Here is a 22,500-nt window from a genome sequence, read left to right as displayed (position 1 = left end):
CCGATACAATTACCGATTTCATACGAAATTCTCGATTCCAATTTTTTATAAATCTCTAAATATTTTACTATAAAGTTGTTATTTTTTTCCCGATTACTATAAACACACATCTTAAATGTGCATATATTTTCTCAAACGTAAAAACACACTTGTCACGAGTTGATCTAGAGATTTTAGTCTTGCTGGAAGTTTAAATCAGTCAATATTTATTATTTTATTATTACTACAAGCAGTGGAAGATGCTTTATAAAAATAAAATCAAATAAAATAGATAATTAAAGTAATCGGCTTTGGCATTAGAAAATAGGCTCAAATTTTACCGATTCCAATACCCCAAAGCTCCAATTTCTCTGATTCTGATTAATCGCCCCAACACTTCTAGGTACAAAATTTACTTCATAATCTAGTGGGCAATGTCCTTTTCTCTTCTGTACTACTTTTGTTTAACAGATGAGCCGTTGCTAGTTTTCTCTGCTCTATTGTTATTTTCGTTGCAGCTCCTTAATTGTTCTTAAATTTATGCCCCCAGTCATAAGATATTCACAAAAAAGACATGTCAACGGTCAATAATTTAACTTTCTTCCTCTCTGTGCTTAACACTAAACAAAACTTCCACGAACAAAGTTTCTTTCCAAGAATAACCCGTCTGTGGGACAACATACGGTGGGTTTGCTTCCCAAATGACTACAACATTGTCATTTTCAAGTCCTATGTGCTCTTAAATAATAGGATTCCGCTAAATTTCCATCACCATTATCAATGATTATGGTATTGTCTCACCTAACATTAATTAACCCTTATCATGCAATGGTGACTCTTAAGAAAAAAAATACAAAAAAGAAATACTTATATATTATTAATCTCTAGAGAGAGTCTCAAAATGAAGACGAAACATTGATGAACACGTAACTCAGTTTGTTCCTTTTTATTTCTCTATTTCGTTGGAATACTATTTTCATTATATATATATATATATACATACATATATATATATATATATATATGTGTGTGTATATATATATATATATATATATATATATATATATTTTTAGTCGCAAATTCCTGTTTATAATTAAATATACATAATTAAAAAGACATATATAAAAACATGCATGGGTTCGAATAAAATACTATTTATACCAAAATATCGAAGCAATCCGTCCAGAGGTTATTTAGATTATCGATTACGAACAAACATACATTTTACGTGTATGTGTGTGTGTGTGTGTGTGTGTGTGTGTGTGTGTGTGTGTGTGTGTGTGTGTGTGTGTGTGTGTGTGTGTTAAATGTATGTTTGTCCGTAAGCGATAATCTAAATAACTGGTTTCGATATTTTAGTCTAAATAGTATTTTCATCGTACCCATGCATGATTTTATATATCTCTTTATAATTATAACATTATACTTCATTTTTATTTAATAAATTGGGTGGTTTTCTTTGTAACGATGTAACCATTTTGTTTATTTGGGGAAATATCACTGCCAGCTAGTGATTCAATAGTCACGTGACATCACTAAAAGGAACTTTCGGTTAATATTAGTATCTAAATATCAAACAGTTAATAGCAGATGAATAATTGACAGGGAAGAAACCACACGTGGTTAATTAAATTAAATTTTAATCACATGATTAAACACTTGAAATTTTAGAGGTAGGTAATTTAGACATGGATCAAATATTTTATTTTGATTTGAGATCAAAAGAATAAATGTTAAGGGGTCAAAATTGAAGTCTAAAATTTCAAGTGTTTAGACCCAAAAGTGGCGGAAGAGTTTGCTAGAGTCTGCAAAGGTCAACTCTTTCAACTTTGACCTTTTGGCAGCCGAATTTTCGCCGCAAAACTGATTAAAATGCTTGCTGCATGTCTGAATACCCGTTATGTAAAATTTCAAATGTTTAAACCCCAAATTGGCTGAGTAGTTTGCTAGAGACTGCAAAGGTCAAATCTTTTGAATTTTAACCCCTTTGGCAACTCAAATTTTAGACCTAAACCAATTAAAAAGCTTGCCCTGTCTCTGAATATCCTTTATGTAAAATTTAAAATGTTTAGACCAGAAATTGTCTGAGTAATTTCGTAGAGACCACAGGCTCAAATCAAATTAAAAAGTTTGGCCCATGTCCAAGTTACATACATTTAAAATTTCAAGTGTTTAGACCCAAAATTGACAATGGAGTTTTGTCGAGTTTTCAAAGGTCAAATCATTAAACTTTGACCTCTTGACAGTCAAATTTCTGGCTGAAACCCGATTACAAAGATTTTCTTAAATCTCATTACTCGTTATGTCAAATCTCGAGTCTGTAGACCGAAAATTAACAGAGTAGTTTGGTAGGGAAATGTACACAGACAGACAGACACAGAAACACACACAGAGACAATTTCACTTATATATATATATATATATACATATATATATATATATATATATATATATATATATATATATATATATATATATATATATATATATACTAGCAGAAATACCCGTCGTAAACTGGGTTAAAAAACAACCTACGGAAAATGGACTGTGATTAATGAAAGTATGATAGGTTATGAAAAGGAGGGGGTTGTAAAGAGATAGCTTTTGATACTCAAAAATTTTACCCTAAGCAAAATATGATGAAAGTAAAGATAATTTTCGCGAAAATATATTTTTTTATATCAACTTTGTTTCCATTCGTAGCCAAGAGTGACCAACAAAATTATGCTTCCTTACAAAGAGAAAATGTTATATATATAATAATATAAATATACAAGAAATAAATGTTACCATAGTCAATAAAAGTTACTTTTATGTTAGAAAAGTTCATTGGTTTGTATTTTTAAGTCGTTTGTAAAAAAACATTTTTTGTTTTTTTTTCTCGAACCGGTTTAAAAAAAAATCAAAATGGCAGCGACTTTGAAATGGAGAGCCCCGTTTTCAATTTGAAGGAGGGGCACCTGAGCATTCTGTGTTAACAATTTAAGAGAGTTTCGTCAACGTAAGGAATATTTATAAACATATTTTAATGTTTTCTGTTATTTTGTGCTTGAGGAATATTCGATTATGGCATGTGTAGTTTATATAAAAATTCATTTAAGTAGTTATTGCCTCAAATTTCGTTTTAATTTCGGTTCTCTGAAATTATTTGAAGTAAAGAGCATTAAAAACTATTTCAAAACAAAAAAAAACATGAACTGAACTTTTATTGACTATGGTAAAATTTATTTCTTGTATATTTATTTTTTCGGGTAGTCGTTTGTTGGCTTTTCTGCCAAACATTCTTACTAAATAATATCGACGAAATATCGAAAAACAAAGAAACAAAAACAGTTTTGAAAAATAATGAAGTTTTACTTACTTTAGTAAAATAATTGGAAACAGCAAAATGGGATATTAAAAAAGTAAACACGTAATTACTTTAGATTTTTAAAGCCAAGAATCTATATAAATATGAATAACAAGAAAATGACGCCCTTTTTAAGCAGAACAGCTTCGTTTCAGTTTTACAGTATTGAATGGTGTAGTATTGCGCCGTCGGATTCAGGGTTGTACTATTGTAATGTAAAGAACACGCAGAAAGGGTTGTAATCAACTGAATCCCTTCTAGTACACTGACAAAAAAAAGCTTCAACAGATATATGAATAAAAATAAAAAGGTTATGTAAATGTTTTTAAAAAGACACGTAATCATGTGAGCAGGATTTTTTCCCTTTTTTGAAACGATAACAAGTAACGTTATTATTTTTTATTATTTATCTATTTATCTATTTTCGAAAGAGTGCCACATGCAAGTGGCGAAGGAAAAAATAGAGTTATGCAAATTTGTAGCGAGAATTGTCTAAAGTTATGACTTTCATTTTGCCTTTCACTTTAATAAGAACGTGAATTTATGAGGTGAATTTATTCGACAAAATATAATTCAACTCAAAAAAATAAATAAAAGCTAACGTGAATTAAGATTAAAGTTAAGGTGTTATTGTGGACACTCACCCTTTTTAAAAAAAACTTGTTAAACTTTGTGACATATTTACATTCTATGGAGGTCAGGCGCGAACGAACACCCACTAATTTTATTATACCATATTTCTTCAAACTGAAACATAATTATCAAAGTATACTTACGCAAATAGATATGAAAAGTCATTGTTAAAGTTTCTGCCATATTTCCATGGAGTACAGGCGCGAACGCAGACCCCACAATTTTATTATACACTCCCTATTTAAGTTTAAACATACTTATCAAAGTATTCTTATGTACATCTATATCAAAAACCTTTGTAAACGTTTTTTTTTTTTATTCATTTTTTATTTCCATACTTTGAGGGCCAGGCGTGAAAGCAGGCCCCACAATTTTTATGAACCACCGTTCTGCCAGATCAAACATATCCATTCCTGATCCTCGATACATCTTCTATCATTATATATAATCAGTTTTTTAAAATAGTCAACCATATAGGAGCCTATTCGTAACCAGATACACACACACACACACACACACACACACACGCGCACACGTTCAGCTTTATATTATAGATATATATATATCTATTTGTTACCTGGCTTTCTTAATGTCTCTCTGTCTGGAAAATTAACAGAGATTGTATCTTCTAATTCTCGTTTGACGTCACAGTCACACCTGTTCTCTCTTAACTCTTGGGCTTCCTTATGTTAATCCCCCCACTCGCCAGTCTTGGAATGAATGAATGAATACCAACAGTATATCAGAGTAAGCAGTCAACAGGAAAGATCCCATCAACTCTTCTATAAAGGAATCTTTACTCCGTGTCATCCCAAAATGCTACTAATAATGTGATTCAGGTGAAAACGCAATAGACCGAGCAAACAGGATGATAGAGCTTTAGAAATACCACAGAAAAGCCTAAAAGATAAAAATATACAAACTGATAATGGAGTCATTAAGACTATCTGTTAATCAGCCATTCTTTTTTCTACATGACTTCCCAAAACTGAATACACGGACAGGTAAAACAAATTTAAAAAATACAGGCTACCTTTCCATCAGAGCTGGGAGTAATGGTAGAGTTTTTTCAATTTTTCCAGGAGTCATTTTTAAACAGATTTAGGAGTCGTATTTTTTCCCTTCCACCTTTACAACGGCATTTAGAGATGAAAAATGTCACGTGTTCCTTGACTTCTCTCATCTGATAAAGATAGAAACTACACAAGCAAAAAATGGTTGTTTGCTGAGATGTCTTACATGCCTCCTTAACCAGCAACTATTCAAGACTTAATAAATGCTTGAAACGCTTCTGGTGGAAATACCAGATAATTATTCATGTTTCTTTCTTGGTAACTATCTGGGTCTTTCATCAGCAGATTTATCAAACATTGATAAAAAGGTATCTCTCAATAGTAGATCTCTGATAAATTGCTGCATGCAAATGTCTTTGAGGATTTCTCTAAATAATACACTAATATTGAGATATAAACATTGATATATGTATATATATATATATATATATATATATATATATATATATATATATATATATATATATATATATATATATATATATATTGTTAAACAGCACAGCATTTTCTTGTTTGACAATTTTCCGTTTTATTTTTTCCAGTTTTCGAATAATCCTTCTTATGTTATATGTAAAATGGTGTAAAAGTGTTCCGTAGTCTGCGAGCGCTTTCGGCGTTTCCGCCATCTTCAGGCTGGTTATATAAAAAGTCGTTTTAAAATTACGTCGAATGATAAGGTCGTGTTTTAAAATTACATCGTACTATAAGATCGTTTTTGGCTTATGTGGGCTATTTATATACAAATTTATTGGACAGTTTTTTTTTGTTTTTGTTTTTTTTAATATATATATATATATATACATTAACAGAGGCATTTTAAAATATTTTACTGTAACCAGTTACATAAAAACTATCACATAGATGAAAGGGTCTTAAAAGACATAATTCGACGATACGTATCTCCCAGCAGCGGTAGAGAGTTGAAGTTCATTATCTATTATAAAAAACGGAAAACGACTAATCTCGTAATTAATAACAATATTTCGCAAGCGGACAAAGTGTTGGAAAAGAACAATGTAATTTATCAATTTAATTGCCCAATAGGAGAGTGTATCTCTAACTGTTCCTCTTACATTGGTCATACTACCAACACGTTGTCCCGTAGACTAACGCTTCATCTTTCCGATACTAGCTCTATCGCGCAACATTTAAAAAAACATGGCTGCCAGCATTTCCAATTTAGAAACATCATGGTAGAAAATACCAAAATTTTACAAACAGACTCTAACGTTAGGAGACTGAAGGTTTTGGAGGCATTGTATATAAAAGTGAGACAACCCAAAATAAACAATATAAATTATGAATCCAGCAAAAATATTTTAAAATGCCTCTGTTAATGTATATATATATATATATTAAAAAAAAAAAAAAAAAAAAAAAAAACTGTCCAATAAATTTGTATATAAATAGCCCACATAAGCCAAAAACGATCTTATAGTACGATGTAATTTTAAAACACGACCTTATCATTCGACGTAATTTTAAAACGACTTTTTATATAACCAGCCTGAAGATGGCCGAAACGCCGAAAGCGCTCGCAGACTACGGAACACTTTTACACCATTTTATATATAACATAAGAAGGATTATTCGAAAACTGGAAAAAATAAAACGGAAAATTGTCAAACAAGAAAATGCTGTGCTGTTTAACAATATATGCTTAAAGGAGATATGCTGCCTAAATATACTCAATATATATATATATATATATATATATATATATATATATATATCTATTACGCATTGGCAAAAATGACACATATATATGCACACATATTTATATGTATTCAAATCCATGATAATCAAATACCCCATCACACACATGCACACACACACATGCACACACGCACACACACGCACGCACACACACACAGACACACACACACACATATATATTATATCAAATATAGGCTCAAGAAAAGAACTCTGGCTCTAAAGAAAGACACTGTTTAAGGCTGGAAATTACGAAGGTCTCTCCAATTCTCACTCTTCTGATCTTGAGTATGTGATTCAATAGGGAAAGAGATGTCTAATAAATTTTAATGCATCTAAAACTAAGCTCCTCTCTTTACAATATCAATGCATTGATCTCCATCTGACTTCAACTGAAATGGATGGGCCATCTTGAGGAAGTCCCATGCTTTGAGAAGTTTCTGAAACTGACCTTCACTCCTGATCTGAAATGGAGCATATATATCAAATCTGTTGGCACGGCCACCAGAAAAATTGTTGGATCATTGTATCACTCCAGTAGATATCTCACTTCTGATGGAATCTTCTACCTGTATAAGAATCAAGTACGTCCTAGAATTGTGTACTGTTGCTACATCTGGGCAGGAGCTGATTAGAGACCTCATCCTGTCTTGACAGAGTTCAAAACCGGTTAAAAACCATGGTGATGCCCTTTTCTCTTTCCTGCAACCTCTTTCCCACAGAAAAGACATTGCTCTGCTCTATCGATACTTTCATGGTGACTGCTCATCTGAGCTCCAATTTGTGGCACTCCCTTTAAATAATCAAATCATACCAAATTCGCATTACTGTCGATTACTACATTGTTGGCCTGATGACTACTGTATACACATTAACCCTTATCCTCGAGTGGTCTTCGGGCTTTGATAAGTGGTTACTCTTTTGTAAAAAAAAAAAAAGCATTTCATACTATATTGTATAACTGAAAATGAATACAATCTGGGAACAAAATTACTTAGACATCCTTTATTTAAAATATGATTTGAAAATAATTTAAATCTTCAAAACTGTATGTGCGTGTGAGTACTGTCTGATGTCCCCATAAAAGAAGAATTAATTAGCATGTATCCAGTTCCTATTCAATTTTCACTCATTGATAATTAAAACGCTAAAACATTAGCACCATCTTACCACTGTATGGTATAAAATGTGTAATAAATCATTAATGTCATGCTAGTTTGGTTGTGGCTACATATTTCCTAGAAAAATGCCATGATTCAGTTGGACAGCACTAAAACACTCGATTCCTGTAGTTCCTTTGACCATCTTGGGGTGTGGATCTCACATTGTTCTTCTATATCTTTCATCGTCTTAAAGATTCCTTGGAATCTACAGCTTCTTCATAACACTTGGATCTAGGATTGGCACCAGAAGATTATGAGCTCCTGTTATTCACTATCGACAATTAGATAGACAACTATTGCCTTCCTTCTTTTATTGATTTTTATGACTGCAGAATATCTTCCCTACAGGATGTGTAGAACGCTTTTTTGTCCATCAAACCATGTAATGTCGAAAAGATAAATATTATCTAAGACAGTATTCCTGCAGCCACCACAGTTGCATATTTGAACAAGTCCACTGTGACACTTGATAGGGGTCATGCAGACGCCATAGATCTCACGGAATTCTCAAGACGGATAATGAATATAGAAGAACATGCGATTCAAACCAATAGACAATCATGGCCATATTGAGAAGATATTCTTATATTGGCCTCTAACTAATAAGAAACTATAATGATAATACCGCAGCATTATACTTCCATCAAACATAGTACTATTATCAGAAAGGTTAGGGTTGTGTCGGAAGACAATGTAAACATTCGACAGTTTATACCTTGTATGATTAATATCCGTGGAGTCGGATCATATATAGTCTTACATCATGTGACAGTCGGGCAACTGATCTATTTGATTTCTTTCTAATTATTTTTAATCTTATGTTATTTCTACTTCTATACTTCAGAATTTTTCGATCAATATAATCCTTATCTTTATTCTTTTTTATCACTATTAGCCTTATTTTTCTACTTTGAAAATATTTATCTGTATTTTTCTGCTTTTGGTTAGCATTATTCCAATTATTATTCTTTTATAACTATTCTTTTCGTTTTTCTTTTTTGTGTAGTATAATTTTCTTCTTCAATTCAATGCTTCATTTTATTCTTGAATATTTTTTTATCAGTTCTTATCTTTTTTCATTACTATTATTCTTATGTTTCTTCTACGATCATTTCTTCTTTGAACATTATTATTCTTACTTTTTATCCTTACTTTTTCTTCTAGAATCACTACAGTCTTTATTTTTCGTCTTTGATTATTATTATTCTCAATTGTACCTATTTCATAATTTTTATCCTTATTTTTCTTCTTTAATTAATTAATTTACTGTTTCTATGATCCAAGTTTATTCAGTCAGTTTAATCTTACAGGGTTTTTTTTGTCCATTATTATTCTCATTTTTCCAATCAGTTGTGTACTTATTTTTTTTATTCGATTAATTATCTATTAAATCGATTCCTCCGTGATATTTACTGGTTTTTTTTTAATCTCTTCTTAGCCCCTGTTCACAAAAACTATTTCTTAAATTCCCTTTTCTAGTATAGATTGTGGTAAATGACTGACTATTCTTACTTACCATAGAAAGGTTATAGGAAGTCTGAATTTCTGTTGCTAACAAAATTTAGAGATAAAAGAAAAAGAAAAGAGAGGAAAGTTAGGCCATTTTCCTATTCACCGCTATTTTAGCCTATCGTGTTTGCATTAAATATTCCATGGTAAATATTTCTTATTCAGTTTGCCCCATCATTGATTTCTTTACTTTCAGAATTGGTTTCAAACTAATTTGTTGTCATAACATCTGCTACCATTTGCAATTCTATTGGATAAGAGTATTTTGAATTAGCCTTAACCTGTAAAATAGATGGTTCTGTTCAACCAACTATGTTTACAGACGTTTTTGTATTGAAATCTCAAATAACCAAATCAGAGATTGAACACAAACACACTAGATAGGTACAAATGATCTTAACCATTCGTTCATGTATCCCACAGAAGTTTACTATACGGTGTCTCATTTTATATATATTAACGCAATAACGTTTTTAAATTGCTTTTTACCATTTCAAGCAATAGTGTAGATTTCTTAGAGCAGTATTTCCAACGGTTTTTACAGGAGCACATAAAGATATCATAGTACACTTAACAAATTGAAAACATATATACAATTAAATGCTTCAATATAAAACTACAGATTTACATACAAACAGATATGAACTTATTTTATTTCAATGTTAAATTTGGATTAGTTGTGCAACTTATTTAGTGTGAAATCTGTTGGTTAGGTGTCCCATTGAATATAGAAAAGAATAACATTATTACGTGACACTTTTTCATTTCAAGCCACGCTGTTGATTTTGCTAGAGCAGTATTCCTACACATTTTTTTGCTAATGTATACATAGAAGCACATAAAGATATGACACATTGACAAATTGAAAAATGTATGCAGTAAAATATTCCGAGATGAAACCACAGATTTAAAAGACATATAAACAAATAAAAAACTTTTTTTTTCAATATTTTTATTCAGATCTACTGCGCACTTAATTTAGTGTGAAACCTGTGCTATTTTTTTCATTGTTTAATCAAATGTGTACTAAGCAGACCTTCATTTCTTTATGAGTTGAGCGTAGTCTTTTCCACATGTTTTATGCTATTTAAGGTTAAACAACTCAAGTTGCATAAATAACAAGTAAGAGATTGCAATGAAACTTTAGCTAATGTGGGATTTCTGAAATCTTAACTTTGCAGCCAAATATCGTTAGTATGTCATAACATGGTGGTTAAGAATTACTGGAGTAAAGATTCAAAATATCAAATATATTTAAAAGTGTAATAAAATTACCATTTTTTGACAAGCAGATAAAAACAACATTTTTTTTTGCAAATAGTTTCATCCTTCACTCTATTATAAAAAGAAACGTGTATTTATTTGTATATATACATATATATCTGTATGCATGCATATATATACACATATACATCTGTATGCATGTATATATATATATATATATATACACACACATATACATCTGTATGCATATATATAGATATATCCACAAAAGTTAGTGAGTAAAAAGCTGCCAGACTAATAAATTTCAAATATTTAGGGCAAATGGAAGAGCCAATTGCAACTCACACAAACCTCCGCCATTAATCTATTTCCCTAATAAGACTTTTTTTTTCCGGTTCATCTATTGCAAACTTTTCAGTTTAAAACGCTTTGTTTCTTTCTTTTTTTTTAACTTCATCGATTCAAATGTTATTTTATAAAACATATTAGTGCGAACAATGGCGAAGCATATTTTTCCCCATGATTTTGATGAATGGTGTACAGTCATTTATTTCTAATCCCCTTAATTATTTCTTTTAAACATGGTAAATACAACAGAAAACTAATCCACTAAACAGCTTCAAAAAGTTTTAAAAAACACCTCGAGATAGTTGAATTTTCTATTTGTTGGCTTATTAGTTTATCTTCTATCAAACACCTAACACCTGAAGGAGACATCATGCAATATTTTTTTTTAATATACAAATATAGTTATCATACATTGCTAAGTAGGTATGACATCTGCAAATCATTGGAATTCTCAAAAATAGGTTAATCTGAAGGTGAACTTAATCAGCATCAAATCGCTGATTCCACTTCGGAACAGGGTGATTTTCCAATTCATCAGTAAAGGAAAAGGATCAATATTATCTTTATATACGTCCATCAGGACCTTCTCACAACAATCTTTGTTAATAATAAAGATGTCTATTTGCTTCTTTCGTATCTATGTAAGATTAGAAATTATATCTTAACATTGATTTCATATTTTACAGAAAATTAATAAAAAACACTTTTTTTTTTTAGATCCCTGGGATTTCTACCCAACGACATACGGCTCCAGGATCACGTAAAAAGGTAAGATTTTTTAAATTTTAATTTTTTTTTAATTTACACTGAAAGATAAATACTTGAAAATATGATATATTCATTTAAGTATTGCATTTGGACTAAGTAATAAATCTGTATGTACTTACTAATGGCGTAGCCTGTATAACTAGGGATAAGATCCTAACTATAATTTCAACAAATACATCCCTTGAATTCTTATTTAGCTTCACTGCACGTTTATTCATAGGACAAAACTACATGAGAAAATTATTGTTTTTCTTTGGTTTGGAGTCAAAATGACACAGTAAATATCAACCATCCATTTTAATCTATTAATATATTTTTTAAATAATTGCTATGTTTATATTTTTGACACATAATATTTAAAAAAATGCCTTTATACTGTTAATTAGAAATACTTGAATTAATGTTTAAAGTCTAATATAGGAACTTTGAGCTCCTTAATAAAAGGAAAACATTAATTTTATCATGCACATCTATTGAAGAAACAAATAGCCACTTTTTTATTATAATTTTCTAAAAATGAATATATAATATACAACATAAAGTTACCTGGTGAAATTTTCAAAGTCGTACCCCAGAAGCAATCTGTCTAACATGGAGCAGTTTCTCCTGGAAATATTATAATCAGTTCTAAGATTGGAAGTTTTCAGGTATTCACATTCACTAATTTTATAAATCGAAATTAAAAATAAGTTAATTTAATTAAATAAATTTTTGCTTCATATAATAATTTAATGATTAAACAATACGGTTGTATAATTACATTTCACAATAATAATTCGATTTCAAAAATCATAAAATAATACTTTGATAAAATCAAAAAAAATCATAAAATAATACTTTGATAAAATCACAAAAAATCATAAAATAATATTTTGATAAAATCAAAAAAATCATAAAATAATACTTTGATAAAATCACAAAAAATCATAAAATAATACTTTGATGAAATCATAAAAAATCATAAAATAATACTTTGATAAAATCATAAAAAATCATAAAATAATACTTTGATAAAACCACAAAAAATCATAAAATAATACTTTGATAAAATCGCAAGAAAATCATAAAATAATACTTTGATGAAATCATAAAAAATCATAAAATAATACTTTGATAAAATCATAAAAAATCATAAAATAATACTTTGATAAAACCACAAAAAATCATAAAATAATACTTTGATAAAATCGCAAAAAATCATAAAATAATACTTTGATAAAATCGCAAGAAAATCATAAAATAATACTTTGATAAAATCATAAAAAATCATAAAATAATACTTTGATAAAACCACAAAAAATCATAAAATAATACTTTGATGAAATCACAAAAAATCATAAAATAATACTTTGATAAAATCGCAAAAAAATCATAAAATAATACTTTGATAAAATCACAAAAAATCATAAAATAATACTTGATAAAATCACAAAAAATCATTTAAACAAAAGAGAATAGGAAGTAAAACTAAAAGGATAAACCCCCTGGGAGTATAGCATAGGCACAGATTGTTTACTATTGAGAAAAGGCTTTCTTTTCCATCTAATCTTTCTTTACTTGTTTTCTACATAAACTACTTGGCTTTTACTCATTCTTTCGATCCATACTATTGTGGATGATTAGCATTTGGTGATATTAAATTAAAATCTATATAACATAGACTGCATGCATAATGAAATCTCGTACACAAGAGAGAAAGTTTTATTTTAGAAAACTATGTTTGTTATCACCAAAGGAGATCAGTGTGAAATGATATTTTTTATACGAGCTAATTTCATTGCTGATGGACCTTTGGTTAATATATACACTTTTTCTTTTATTTAAGAAATACATAAAAAAAATTCTTGACACCTTTTTAATAGAATAATAAATAAAGTATACTCCCTCCTGAAAGCTTCGCGACATGATTTAGAACAAAACTTTAATTCAAGGGTGGGGGGGTCCTGTTCCGTTATAGAAAGATGTGTGGATTAGTCGGTTATACTTAATTCTTGTTAAAGACATCTTCAAAACGGTTTTCTTTTTGCAGGAAGGTTTCACCGTTTTACCACAGACTGTGCCTAGTATTCTTAAATTATCACCCATATGGCACTGACCGAGCTAAACGTTGCTTAATTTCAGTAGTTATTATGTTAATTTATTTTTTTTTTACATAGGCATCACCACTTATCAAGGCCAAGAGGCCACTCAAGGATAAGGGTTAAAGAGTGTCAGTAGAAATGTGACAATATAGTAATCGTTAGTAATGGAAATTTGGTAAATTTGTTCATTTATATGGAACAGCTTATCAAAAACTTGTTTACGTTAGACTTGAAGACAACCATATTGTAGTCAGCTGGAAAGCAGGAAAACGGAAGACAATTCCATAGCCGTGCAGATCTAAGAAATAAGCTTTGCTCATGGAATCTACGTTTAGGTTTAGGCACAGATAAAGAGTGGGGGAAATTAGTGATAGTGTTTTCTGCTAGATGGGTTTTTCTTGTGAAAGTTTGGCGAGGGGGGACTATAGATTGGAACTCAGCCGAGCACTTGCCATGAAAATATCGATAAAGCAGAGACAAACTCGCAACATCTCTTCTGTGAGAAAGAGGTTGCCGGGAAGAGAAAAGAACTTTATTTAACACAGATTCCAGCAACTTACTCATGACGCACAGGAGACTTATTGGCCTGTACTGAGAGGGAGATGAGCGATCACTTGAATTCTTAAATACAGGGCGTACTGATGAGATTTTCCAGGGTGATAGGAAGCAATTCTCCTTAAGACAACGTTTAAACAGTTTTGTAAGTATGGGTGCTAGTTCTGGTTGAAGTTTTTTGAGTACTATAATTGGAATACCGTCAGGCCCGGTTGCTTTACTGGAATCAAGGTTTTTGATTAGCTTGGCAACATCACGTACAGATATTTGTATATCACATAGCATGTTTTCTGATACAGCAGGAAATATTGCACAATGGCAGCAGCACATTCTGGAGAGAATCACTGCTGATATGTGATTATGATTATCATACTGATTTCTCGTATTTCTTATTTACCTACACTTCTCTTATTTTCTTTCCACTGAGTCATGCTATCTCAGTTGAAGTGTAAAATATTATTAAGAATTAATAAGTAAAAATAACACTGGCGTTATTTAATGATAACAGACATATACTTACAAAATAAAACTATGGTCTATGCATACACTTTCTCCTTTGTGTAAGAGATTTCACTACGTATGTACTTTTTATGTTTTATCATTCACATCTTTTAATTTATAACTAATCACTAAATGGCAATCATTCACGGCAGTTGAATTAATATGAAAAGAAGTTGAAAGTCTTTATGCTATGAAATATGAATTAAGATAACGTTCCGACAATGAAAATGTTTTATTTTATTTGGAACATCTTGATTATAAAAATCTTCTCCCAAATGACTTTATTGAATACGTATGTGAAACTTCTTTTTTCAACTATGTAATTTAATCTTGATAGGTATTAGTATGTGAACACTGGCTGAAATAGATTAGCTTCCACAAGGAAGTAGACACTAAAAGCATATAATAACATTTATTCGATAAAACAAGTAATGAGATGCAATTATAATAAAGCGAAAAGAAATGAATTCCAAAGCCTTTCTCTTGAAAAGTACATTAATTTTATAATTGATTTTATTCTTTAAGATTTAAAATTTTTGTGCTCTTTTATTTTGAAGATGAGGCTTGATAATTTGTGTTATTTGGGTTATTTCGACTGCTTTTCTCATTGCGATTGTTATTTTCACAACATCTTCGCTGATAGAACCGCCAATATTTTTCCAAGGATTCCCTATCTCTGGAATACAATACTGTGGAATTGCTTCCATCCTGACTACAACATAGACATTTTCAAGTTCAATTTTAAAAAAATAATTGCATTACTAATATTCAAATCCTCTCATCATATTGTTCTGTATCTAACTGAAAATCTTATTACCCTATTCCTCGAATTGCTGTTACTCATTGAAAAGTGATGGCTCATTAGTATTAAAAATATATGAATAAATACATACGTATCTACAATAGCAAATGCAAAACTGTTGTTTTTGTCTTGAGATAACAACCCCATTTCTCATCAGTTCTTGACCAGAACTGGACAAATGTCTACGATGAAAAAAAGGTTTACCATAACCTATGCGTTTGTTTTGTTCTTCTTTCTTTTGAATCGTGTTCGTAAAAATACTATACTAAATGTTAGTGTTGATTGATTGGAATCAAAATCGAGAATTGGAAAAATCAGAATTTTGAGGGAGTATCGGAATTACTATCGGTATCGGAAAATTTGTAGCCTAATTTCTGATTATGAAAGCCATTCATTTAACTTTACTGATTTTTTTGTTTATTAAAAAAAATTTCCATTGCTGGTTCTAATGATAAAATGAAAAATAATAGTTGATTTTAAATACCAGTTAAAATAAAGTAGATCATAATAATAAGGTTAGGTAAAAATAGTACTGGAAACAATGACTTGGTAAAATATAGCATAGATAAAACTGGCACAGATGAAAAATATAATAAAAATCTCATATTGAGTTTATCAAATGGAAATCGTTTAAGAAATTTGTCAGATTAAAAAGAAAATTATATCTAAATTTAAATTAGATCAATACTCTCTGCTACTCTTCTCCCCAAGAAAAAAAATGAAATTCTACTTTTTAAGCAATTAGGCGATTTTAGAATCGAAATCAGAATCTAATTGTATCGGAATAGGTAATAATATCGGAATTGAGAAAAATATTGGTATTGTCCCATCACTATTCGATATGTTTGATCACATGTTAAAGGAAGAAGTTCTATGGTCATAAACCATATTTTGCAGAGTTGGTCTTACAAGCCAATTTTAAAAATTGTTACCAAATGCACCAAAACCTAATGGGGGCTGCACATTAGGGTAACCTACTTTGACTAAAAATAATGTCAATTTGTTATCATGAATAATTAATCATATTAGCAATTGTACCCATTGGCACATTGTTTTTGGAAGGAGCTAGAGAAAGAAAATATACCACCAAATCTATTTGATTAATATTGAAAATAAGAAGACTTTTGGATGTAAACCATATCTTGCAAGTAATATTAGCCATAAGCAAATCGGGCTGATTTCTACCAATTTAGCCCAATTATATCTATTGACACAGAAATTGATATTAGAGTAATGATGAAGAAAAAACACATAATGTGTCTGTTCATTTCATGTAAACGCTTAGGAATCCATCTATTATTTTAGAGTATTAGACGGTCGTTTTTATATAGACAAAAAGACTTTCGTTTTGTTTTCTTTTATACTATTTTAAAACTTGTAATGTTCCAACATTATTTAAATAACTTATTTCCTTTCTTTTTTCTTCTTTTTCTTTTCCTATTTTCTTTATATCACATCGTTTTATAATGAGTTTTCAACCTCAGCAATCTTGTTTATGACTTTGTTAATTTCGTCTGGCACATATTTTAAACTAAATAACCACTAACTAGATAGACCCATTACTATCTTACATTTTTTCATGTGCATCTTCTCAGATTTGAGAATATTCTAGTTGAAATATGTTGTAATTGTTTTATATCACTGTATAATGTCTAATATCCTTGTATAATGTTTAGTATCATTGTATAATGTTTAGTATCATTGTATAATGTTTAGTATCATTGTATAATGTTTAGTATCATTGTATAATGTTTAGTATCATTATATAATGTTTAATATCATTGTATAATGTTTAGTATCATTGTATAATGTTTAGTATCATTGTATAATGTTTAGTATCATTGTATAATGTTTAGTATCATTGTATAATGTTTAATATCATTGTATAATGTTTAGTATCATTGTATAATGTTTAGTATCATTGTATAATGTTTAATATCATTGTATAATGTCTAATATTATTGCATAATGTTTAGTATCATTGTATAATGCTGGTACATTATTCACTTGAAACATTTCTGACAAACATTTAATATGTGCAATAATTATTACAACCGCAAAAAGTATCTTTTTCGTTTTCATTCGATGAATGAGATATAAATACATGTAACCAATGTTATTTGTGTCTCTTGGTTTTAATAGCCTCAGTTGAAATATGTGTATCGCTGTCAACAATTATTCCAATTTAACTCTTCGTCCATCGTATCTAGAATGGTCAAAACACAAGCCCCTATAATTTGTTTACATTTTGGGAAGCTTCTCTTAAATCAAACATAAAATGGATCCATCACAAATATTGTTTTGCTTGTAACCAAATGTACCTGTCATAATCTGACACAAATGTTTTATTCTCATCCAACATCGACTTGTCACAAATGTCTCAACTCAATGATGTTCAACTTCCATCAAAGTTGGCTTGTCACTGATTGGTCAATAATGTATGACCAAAAGTGCACCTGTCATATGAAAATATGCAGCTGTGATTGTCCGATTTCAAAAACCAACCGACATTTATTTTCCTGTTTTATTCATTTGTTTTTTTCTCTCTTTCATTCACTAAAGTAAGGCTTTGTCGCTGTTTTACTCGTACTAGAATAAGAAGCATTGGTTGACAGAGAATAAGAATTTAGTGATGATGTTGTATTTCCAAAGAATTGGTTAGAAGAAACGTCTATTTTTATGATTTTATTAAGATTCCTTGAATTTTAAATTAGTAAAAAGCAAGCTTATCAGTGGCGATCAGAGGTTTTCACAATGTTTTTCATCATCCAACTATTCACTAATTTTATCAACCCTTATCTTCAAGTGGCCTTTTAGCCTTTACAAATTTAAAATTAGAAGTGGTGACGTATTGGTTAATTAAAAAAAAATTTAATCGCATTTTATAAATGATGAAAATATAGAAATGATAAATGTCAGAAAATATTGTTTTTTTTTTCGATGTTTTATTGCATAGTAGGAGCCCATCTGTTTATAGTTGAGTCATCTCAACAAGCAAACATTTATTTTGTAACCTTAGTCATTATAACATCAATGCTGTTATCGTCTGTCTCCAAATCCCCAATCTCGTACTGTCTGCCATCAGAGTAGCCTTAAACAAACGAGTTTCTATGCATGAGTTTTTTAATAAAGATGTTAGACATCTTCTCATTTTGTTTTCTTTTGAAGCCCAATTAGGAAGATGTTGTTTAGTAACGTCCTGTCAGACATTACCCCACAGTGTGCAGCAAAACACCCATGTACGACTCCCATGAGAAAATAACGGAAATCTTAACTAAAAACATTGCCTGTTTCTCTAGCATACACTCTCTTAGTTCTTCATGGATCAGCACACACTGTTTTACTTGGAAGCAACGTTTCATTTATATATGAATTATTATTATTATTATTATTATTGTTATTATTATTATTATTATATCTTTTAAGATTTTCTGTTTATTATTTCAATACATTTGAAGTTAGTCTTTGTTCATATTCTTCTTTCATTTAACTGGGTTTATCATCGTTTACGAAAATATTATGCTGATTCGCTCATAAAATACAAAACAATCCAATGTTTTTATGAGCTTTTGAAAATTAATCATAAACGTCATTATCTCCTTTCTATTTTAACAAGGAGAAAATGTGTTTGGCGGTTCTTCGTTTCCTTTCTTTCTTTTTTACTGAGGTGTCACCACTTATCAAGGCCCAAAGGCCATTCAACAATAAAGGGTTAAGTGGGTGTCAGGTGGACACTGAGACACCACAATGATGATTGATAATTATGATAATGTTTGAATAGATTATTTAATATGAAGGCTCAACAAGAATTTCTTTACATTGGACTTGAAAACGTCTACGTTGTAGTCAGCCGTGAAGCAGCCTCACGATATTGTGTTCCACAGATGAAACTTTACTCATGAAAGTTTAGTTTTAAGCAGGTAGATAAGTAGAGAGAGAGAAAGAGAGTTATACAGAGAGAGAAAGAGAAAGAGAGAAAGGGAGAGAAATACAAAGAAAGGGAAAACTATTGGCAGTGGTTGTAGCTAGATGAGATTTTGTTGTGAATATTTTATAGATGGGAAAAAACTGTAGATTGAAAGGAGAACATCTGTGATTAAAATAACAATATAGTAGCGAAAGACTAGCACGTCTCTTCTGAAAAAAGTGACTCAGAGAAAATGGTTTGCAGAAAGGAAAGTTAACATAGCAACAACAGCAACAACAACAACAATAATAATAATAATAATAATAATAATAATAAGTGATGTCATCAGCTTCGGCTAAGACCATCATAAAATAGTCATGAAAGATCAAAGAGAATGGAAAAACTGAGAAAGTAGAACACTAACCAACTGGAAGAGTATGAAGAATACTGGGACCTTTGGGAGATTAATTGCCACCAAAAATACCAGAGAAGATCAATGTCATTGTAAGTAAAAAATCAATGGCATTCTTTTTGCTAATGCAAAGCAATTTGCAACTGTTATCAACAGAAATGGAGAGTGGAAATCTTGAGAAATATGGTGTCACTTAAACTCCAGGGAACACAACCAGTTATTATCAGTTTGTAATCATTGATGATGATCTGTGTGAGAACTCTTAGTGAATAAGAAATAATAAATTTAAGTTAATCATTTTACATAAGTTATAAGCACCATCCTTCTGCTTTCTCGTGAACTGCAAAGTTATTGGATCTTAACAGTTACCTGATTTAGCCTTTATAAACTATTGGTGATGATTGAGTGAGAAGGTGTTGCAACTCAGTTAAATTTTAACGTTTTCTTATCCATCCGACGATAGCTCAAACGGTAATGACTAAGGCTGGAGTGCTAAATGTTTTTGTTTCGATACTAGCTGATGGCACCCAAGTGATTTTTTAAAAACTTTTTAAATATTGAGTACAATATAATAATCAATTATTATACTCTAGAATAATAAATACAAAAATTGCGTGAATTTAAATATCATATTTAAACGTATTTTACAACCGGACAGGTCTGTATTATTAGGTGCAATATAATAATCTATAATAATAAATATGAAATCTGCATAAATTAAGATATATTTGAGCATATTTTTTGACCGGGCAACGCCGAATATCCTTCTAGTATAAGATATTTTATGACAGTTTTAAAACAGTTCAACCTTTGGGGTTTTCCCATCTTTACCTGTATATTAGCTTCTCGTGTACATAGTTATGCTATTAATATAAAGTACATTAATTCTTATATATTTATTATTTGATATTTTTCATCTCGTAAATGCTTACATATTACATGACACGTCTTTCCATAAGTAGCTGCTTTGTAAACTTGTTTTTAATTATGTTATATAAACAAAAACTAATTAGATTGTGTAATTAAGAGAATTTGATGATAGGAAATAATTATTCCTTATCATCTTAGGATATTTGATCGAGTTAACGAAGCTTCTTTCACACCAGAGTAATATTTTAGTGACATTATTTTTGGAACTGTTCTTCATTTTGATGGTTATCATATTTATATGTTTCTGCGCATCGTTCAATCTAACCATTTTACCTATGACAAAATCGACACCCCAAGGGCTCTTTGCTGTAAATTCAGTGCAATTTTGACTGATACAATGATAGGGTCTAAGTATTTACGATTAGTTTTAATAGTATTATAGCTGTTATTAGCAACAGTATAATTTTTAACTCGTACGCTATACGCGACATGTCAATTTGATTATAAATGTGTATAGTTTTTAGTATCAGCCGTTATAATAATAGTGATAGTAGTATTATCAACATGTTTATTCCCCCCTCCGCATGAATGACAACCTGGCATCTAAAGGATTCTTCATGTCATATTTGATGCAATTTTTGCAAGTAGTTTTTCACATTCTTTATGTAACCAACAGACAGACAAACATACTCCACTATAATATGGATTACTTTTCCCAATGACGTCACGTCACAGGTATCCTATTTGATTCATGGATCAATGATTTACTCATCGTAGTATCTGTTCTGTTTTGTTGGTAATGAACAGGTCTTTATAGACTGGGCCAATTTTTATGTTTCTCATTATCCAAAGTATCTTCTTTTTGGAAGCTGGATTTCCTCACATTAAAACTGACCATATGTTTAACTCTGCCTCATGAGGAGGAGAACAAATAAATAGGGACTCGTTTCTTTGTACAGCTCCACATGTTGATAAAGTAGGTGGAAATGAGATTCTCAAATGGACTTCAGGTTTAACCAGACGTATCCATGTCTTAAATGGTGAAAACGGAATTGAAGATGGAGGTCCTTGAGGAAAGACCCAAAGGACTACCGCAACAAAGATGGGTAGCTACCCTACATCAAGATCTCAAGGCAGCTAGACTTCATTCTAACGCAGTCTTTGATAAAATATGGTGGAGGTAGAAATACAGTGCGGACTCCACCTGACAGGAAGAACACATGAGAAAATGATAACGACTGCATTTCTTACTCCCATTTACGTTCTCTCTGAGATGGCCTACCCACATTGTGTTCTACTATAATATTTATTAAGCTCTTTTCTATCCTAGTTGTATCATTAAAAGTATCAACCTGAACGAAGTCTCCTTCAGTTATTGTTTGTTGAACCTTAGCTGCTGATGACTAGTGCCATATTGATGCTATAAATATGTTTATAAACCATGTATGTCATGTATGAAACAAGTATATCGGGTTCAAGTGGCTCTTGACATTTCGCCTGGTACAAGTGACACACTCATTGCTAGTTTTGTTTTTTTCTTTTTGTTTTGCAGACGATGAGATACTTATACTTATATTCGTTCTATACGTTTGTAGGTTCTCATATTTTGTTAG

General features: G+C 30.4%; 1 protein-coding gene across 3 annotated transcripts in view; it reads left to right on the top strand.

Annotated features, from left to right (window-relative positions):
• LOC145297661 (uncharacterized) overlaps positions 1-22,500 on the top strand; it is a 996,083-nt gene that overhangs the window by 421,176 nt on the left and 552,407 nt on the right. For all 3 annotated transcript variants that reach the window (XM_080143831.1, XM_080143830.1, XM_080143833.1), the window contains exon 3: positions 11,709-11,759. The gene's annotated coding sequence lies outside the window, so the exon portion shown is untranslated. The remainder of the gene's footprint in view (positions 1-11,708; positions 11,760-22,500) is intronic.

The sequence above is a fragment of the Euprymna scolopes genome, chromosome 18 (genome assembly GCF_053919585.1).
Source record: "Euprymna scolopes isolate OS-2025 chromosome 18, ASM5391958v1, whole genome shotgun sequence".
Lineage (NCBI taxonomy): Eukaryota > Metazoa > Mollusca > Cephalopoda > Sepiida > Sepiolidae > Euprymna > Euprymna scolopes.
This window is presented reverse-complemented; position numbering and strand designations above follow the sequence as displayed.